At 38.0% G+C, this 6811-nt stretch overlaps 1 long non-coding RNA gene across 1 annotated transcript; it reads left to right on the top strand.

Moving 5' to 3' along the window:
• The first annotated feature begins 3051 nt into the window (after nucleotides 1-3051).
• On the top strand, nucleotides 3052-6138 carry LOC131994096 (uncharacterized). The gene is made up of 2 exons (XR_009396430.1): nucleotides 3052-3572; nucleotides 5749-6138. It is a non-coding gene; the product is annotated as an uncharacterized LOC131994096 (long non-coding RNA).
• The last annotated feature ends 673 nt before the right edge of the window (nucleotides 6139-6811 follow it).

Raw genomic sequence — 6811 nt, forward strand, 5'->3', positions numbered from 1 at the left:
CTCTAATGGAGAAAATCAGCAAGGGCAAGATTCATATTGCCTTAATTCAGCAGCTATGGACGACCCGGACCCGGAAAGTTTCTGGACGGAACCATATCAACTAGCTGGGGTCCTTTGAAGATAGTTGTCCTCTTCAGGAAAGGAAATCACCCCTATAAAAACCTTCGATGACCGGGGAGATTCGCAATATTGGGAAAGAGGTCCGCAGACTTTTTAATAGAATACGTCATAAAAACACTGAAGTTTATTGGGATGTGTATTACACACGGCTCAAGGAATACAAAAAGACAACTAGAGCGCCAAAACGTGCCTCCTGGAAGATTTTCTGCGAACAGGTCGATAGAGCTAATGACGCCGCCAAAATGAAAGTTTCTCTCAAAACCCCATGTCTAAACTGAAACGTAAGTAAACGACATGGGAGTGAGAGCAGAGACAACGGAGGACATGTTGAAGCTTTTTCCATAGGATACGACAGGACCCACGGAGACACCGGAACCTTGGAATAATGAGGTTGATCGAAGGCTTTTCATTACAGCATTTATGGTGAAGGAAGCCTTGAGGAGCTTCATTTAAGTCAGCCGGACCTGATGAAATATTTCCGGCGTTACTACAAAAGGAGGCCGAGTATCTAGCGCCTCATCTGGGCACTATTTTCAAAGCGTGCTTGGGATATAAATATACTCCGAAAGCCTGGCAGGAAACAAGGGTGGTATTTATACCCAAGCCCAACAATGCAAGATATGCGACACCAAAGGCCTCCAGACCCATAACCCTTACGTCCTTTCTACTCAAAACCATTGAACGTATTGTGCATACCATGATAAAGAGTAGGACATCCAGCGAACTGCTCAAATACAAACAGCATATCTATGTCAAGGGAAGGTCGGTGGAGACTGCCCTGCACGAGGTTGTGCTTTAATAGAAAAATCCTTCGATGCCAAGACGCACACATAGGAGGTTTGCAATGACATCGAGGGGGCTTTTAACAATGTGCTGACCGATACATTGATCCAATTCTTAGATCTGTGTCCTTCGATTCTTTTGTCAATTTTGTCACTATGGTGGAAAAGCAAACCGGCCATAAATTGAAGCAAGGTATTCTGCATCAGACAACAGTAGGTCATACACCACAGCAGAATGGTGTCGCGGAAAGACTTAATAGGACCCTAGTTGAGATGGCCCGTTGTATGTTGCACGAATCTGGTCTCCCTCAAAATTTATGGGCTGAGGCCATTAATACGGCCACTTATATTAGAAACAGATGTCCATCTAGCGTATTAGGAAATGTCACACCGTACGAAAAATGGTATAATAGGAAACCGTCCGTGGCACACTTTCGTACATTTGGATGTGATGTTGTTACTTTACAAAAACCAAATACTGGTGGAAGGTTGAAGCCTGAGGGAACCAAAATGAAATTTATTGGGTACGAAAGTTTGACAAAAGGTTACAGACTATACAATGATGAAAGGCGAGAGATTGTAAGGGCTAGAAATGTCATCTTTTTCGAAAAGTCGTTCGAGGAAACCCAAGATTCAAATGAATCGACAGAAGAATTTCATGTAAATGTGTCTTATCAAGAAAAAGTAATTAGTGTTGGGCCAGAAAAATCAGAAAAGGAAGAAGACAAAGATGCCAAAAGGGGCCGAGGCAGACCAAAATTCGCTAGAACTGGATCAAGAGGACGACCAAAGAAGTTGTATGCCTCGCCAGTAGATGTTCTCAATTCAGTAATTGAATGTCCTCAAACCATAAAAGATGCTTTGAACTCTGAAAGTGCTGACAATTGGAGGAAAGCTATGGAGCTGGAGTATAATGAAGAACAAGACATGGGTGCTCGTCGACAGGCTGAAATCTGCAAATGTCATCGGATGTAAATGGGTCTTCGCTATAAAAAGGAGACCGGATGGTTCTGTGGAAAAATACAAGGCAAGGTTAGTTGCAAGAGGCTGCTCACAGAAATACAATGTAGACTATAAAGAAACATTTGCTCCGGTCGTACGCCATTCTACGATTAGAACAATTTTGTCGTTAGCAGTAGGATATGAATTGCTGGCCCACCACATAGATATCGTAGCAGCATATTTGAACGGCAATTTAGAAGACAATGTTTATATGGAACAGCCATCAATGTTTAAAGACATCAATAACCCGGAAAAGTGTGCAAATTGAATAAGGCGTTATATGGGCTACGTAAATCTGGACGAGAATGGAACAAGAAGGTAACGGAGATTCTATTGGGGATGAAGTTCCAGAGGTGCCAGACTGATAATTGCGTATATTTTCGGAGAGATAATGCAAGTATTAGCATGATCGCAGTACACGTCGATGATATGATAGTAGCGTGTTCAACAGAGGATGACATGAAAAATATTGTTTCGCAATTATATCAACACGTGGAAGCATATCGAGGCCTGATAAAATGCATGTGGTCTCAAAATTGTCACAATATAACACCCACCCTCATGAAGAACATCTGAAGTCTGCAAAATAAGTGTTGATATATTTAAACAAGCAACCTGGTGGTAAGATACCATATACCATAAACGGACAAGATTTTTCTTCTTTTACAGATGCCGATTGGGGATGCGATTCATGTGACAGAAAATCGTATTCTGGTTTTTCATATTCCTAAATGGAGGTCCGGTTGCATGGGAATCCCAGAAGCAGACTGCGGTTGCATTGAGCTCCATGGAAGCAGAATATTTGGCTCTTTGTCAGGGCACAAAGGAGGTTATATTTATGAGAAGTCTTCTGATGGAGATGAGTTTTTCCACATACATCGAGCTGCCTACAAAGATATTTTGTGACAACTAAGGGGGCGAATTTTATGGCGAAGAACCACGCTATACATAAACGCAGCAAACACATTGATATCTAGTATCACTACATCAGAGATAAATACAACGATGGATGTATTGATATAGAATATGTTCCGTTCGAAGATAATGCAGCTGATGTATTTACTAAAGTACTGAATAAGCAAAGACATATTAGAGCATGTGAACTTTTGAATTTGTTATATAAATGCACTTGGGTTGAGCCCAGGATTCACCAATAGAAGGTTAGGTCACATTCGAAAACATAAAGTGAATAGGCCCCATAACATCATTGAGGATGTCAAATGTGCCGATTGGAAATGTCATCAAATGTCAGTAGATTTTTGTTTTCTTTCATTCTCTCCTTCTTTCTCTGAAAAAAAACTATCTGTTTTGTTATTTGCTGTTTGTTAAACAAGTTAAAACAAGCTCCATGTAAGCAATTGGTTATTTAAAGGCGCCAATAACTCGCTTTGTCATATCGAGTATCACAGGCACTCAGTATTTAAACAAGAATAGGCCGCCCGGCATCTCACTGAGACTCTCCATTCGATATCGCTGATTGCGCGAGACTGCAACCTGTGGAAGCGCCCAGTTGAGCTTCTCGTAATGACGATGAGCACCACACAATCGTAGATTAGAGTTCCAACCCGTGTGCTGCTCATGGTCATCCCGTACCAGAATTGGTTTTGTTACTGCCTTCAATGCTGTTGAAATTGCCACATGTGAATCTTTTTGGAAGTTATATTGATGGTTGGTTTGTGTTTCGATCTCGGTAATTCCTTTTCCATTGCAAAAATCTCATCATTGAGATGGTCTCGAAAGAGACACAAACAACAAAAATTTTTTATATTTATTTTTATGAAGTGCTCATGTACTAGGCAATTTGTTTCAGATAACGTTTATGATAAATTCCCTGGGAGACAGCTAGTTGATATCTCCAGTGAGAGCTATATCTAAATCTGAACCGGCTTAAACATTTTTTTTTTAATTTATTAATTATTTTCACAATCCACATGTGGTGTAAGTTACCAAGGGTCCAGCCTTTTTCAAACTGAGAAAAAAAAATGTTAAAAAATTTCGCAAAACAAATTTCTATTTCTTATGTGTTTCGTAGACATTGTCTATTAAATCGATTTATTTATGCTAAAAGGCAGATGATTAAATTTGGGAGTTTTATGGAATATTTGTCAAAATTGTAAATTATGGGATAAAATACAGCTTTATAAATAAGTAAATAAAAAATCGTTATCTACATAGGTAAAAAGTAATTTAAGTTTAAGATAATTTAATATTTACATTTTCTATAATTTCAATTTCATAAATTTTTTTATGAAATATATGCTTACGATGAAATATATGCTTAGATTTTTTTTGGCATATTTATTACCTTGTAGTTTCTACCACAACAAGCCTTTCTATATGTTTCACCATAGTATGGGAGATGCTTACTTCTTTATATAGTACATACTTGATCGTCGTAACATTTATCCGATGTCTTTATTGGACTTCTTGAGCCCCAACAAGCCGCAGTTATTATCCGCTTTAGCAGAAATTTTGCACAATGGCTTGTAGTATAACTTCCAACATCAATGCTAAAGATTGGTTTAAAATTGTTATAACCGCACAACTCTCAATTTTAATTCTGAATCAGCCAATTTAAAAAACAAAAAAATGCATCTGTTAATAACTCTTAAAATTTTTGTTTTTTTCAAACATGAGAAATACGATCCTTCGTGAGGGGTAGCTTAATGAACTATTAATTGTTTTGTATAGAGCAGCCAGAACGGGTGCTTTGAAACTACGTTAATGCTTTCATTATAAAAAGGGCCTTACTCAATTTTTTGTTAATTTACAGGACACGGAAAAAACTCGGCTTAGGCCTTTTTTAAATCATCATTAATCCGTTATTTGCAATTGTATCCACCTTAAATTTTGAGGGAAGGTGCATATGACTAGTCAGGATTCACTGAATAAGGTTAAGCCAATCGATCAGCCGATATACTTTTTTTTTAATATTTGGCAGTACTTGGCATTGAGGATGTCAACTTGTTCTCTTTTTACATTCATTCTTTGTTTACGTTTTCTCCTATATGATGACATTTTCAATCGTCAGATTTGACATCCTTAATGATGTTTATGGGGCCTATCCACTTTGTGTTTTTGCATGTGACCTAACCTTCTATTAGTGAATCCTGATGACTAGTGTTACCGTTGAGAATTTTTAACAAGAGGCATCAAAAGTGTCATAGGGGCTTAACATGCAGTAAAGCCGAAAACCCATATTTGCTCGAAATTTGTACATTTTGTGTTATAAACCATCTGAAACCCTCCGCCAAAGTCTTTTGAAATCGGTTCAGAATTATGTTGCCCTATATCGCTTATGAGATAGCTTTTGGGTATTATATAGTCTGAACCGCCCGACTTGTGGCTTTCCCTACTTGTTTCTATTAACATTTTTGGGATCTCATTTTAAACGAACGAATACGATTAGACCAGTACACCCTCACAACAATCAACAATTAAGGCACGGGATAGCTATGAGCACCACACAGGCTACAAACTTCGCCCTGTCTGGTTGTCATCCCACCTGATGAGGATCGCTACCTCTACATGCAAATGTGACTACAACACCAAACAGGCAATATTCATATGTAGGATGCCTATATTAAACGGCGGATTACTTCACACTTTTTTTTTGCAATAAATACCATTAATGTACTTGTACATACGGAAGCAAAGTTCTTACTCAGTCTGTGTCCCAATTTCACGTCTCATCGTATTTGATTGTGGAATAGTTTTGCAAGGGCATTCCAAAATAGCATCTATTTTATCTTCCAATACATTTAATTCACTAAAATAGAAAATCTTTAATATTTATGTATTAATTTATCTCACTATACAAACTCAATATTGCATTCATTTTCAGATTCGTCCATTGAGGTAAATTCCACCCTAAATAAAGTGCAAAATATTAATATCAATAAGTTCCCTTGAACTTGCTATGGGACATCTTACTCTTCTAAACAATCGGACTTCTTTACCAAGACAAAAAAAGGTTTCGCTTTTTGTAATAGCACTTTTCTATTACTAAATGATACAACCTCATCTGGAAGGAAATGGTCACCGCAAATAAAATGTTTGGCTTCCAGTTCAATGCCACACAATTCGCTCCATTCCTGCAGGCTGACCAAATCCTTCGGCACACTAAAGAACGGTCCATTTATTTTGTGGTCCTGCTTGTTGCACAAAGCACACCTACGCATTTTTCTTTTTATTCCTTTAATATTTTTTTTAATAAAACGCGAAATTTTTTGTAGTTTTTCAAATCTTTTATTTCGAAAATTTCAAACGTTTCAAAATTCAAATTTAAATAAATGACATATGCAAACCATCAACGAATGTGAGAATGTAAGCAAAGAGCAAGTTGACATCCTCAATGCCGACTACTGTCAAAAATTCAAAAAATTGTATGTCGGCTGATTGCTTGGCCTAACCTTATTTAGTGAATCCTGGGTTGAGCCGGAGTATGTTATATAAATTGGTAATCTTATTTTATTCTTTAAATTATTGCAACCCAGACGCATTTTCTTTTCATTCCTTACTTGTGTCAAAGTTAGTTCAATAAAAGCTATCAATGAAAGCGGCGGTGTTTCATTTCGATCGCAAGGAAGAACAATATATTAAATAAAATTTATTACGTTGTGATTTGTTTGAGGAAATAATGTTTTGCTAAATTGCGGAAAAAGGGGGATGTTTACGTGAGGTAAGTAGGGTGGTTTGAGCAGGTTTCAGGGGTCATGTTTGGAAGGAGAGAATATCTACATGACCATGGTAGGGCAGGGCGACTGGAGGATTCCATCTACCTCCCACTTAGAAAGAAATCTGTGCTTGTGTGTTAGTGTTGTCTTGTTTGTTAGAGCATCTTTCGACCTCAGGGCGAAAGATGATAGGATGGGACCTCCCCTGAAAAGGCGGCGAAGGCTAGCCGG

This window comes from Stomoxys calcitrans, chromosome 1, assembly GCF_963082655.1.
Source record: "Stomoxys calcitrans chromosome 1, idStoCalc2.1, whole genome shotgun sequence".
NCBI lineage: Eukaryota > Metazoa > Arthropoda > Insecta > Diptera > Muscidae > Stomoxys > Stomoxys calcitrans.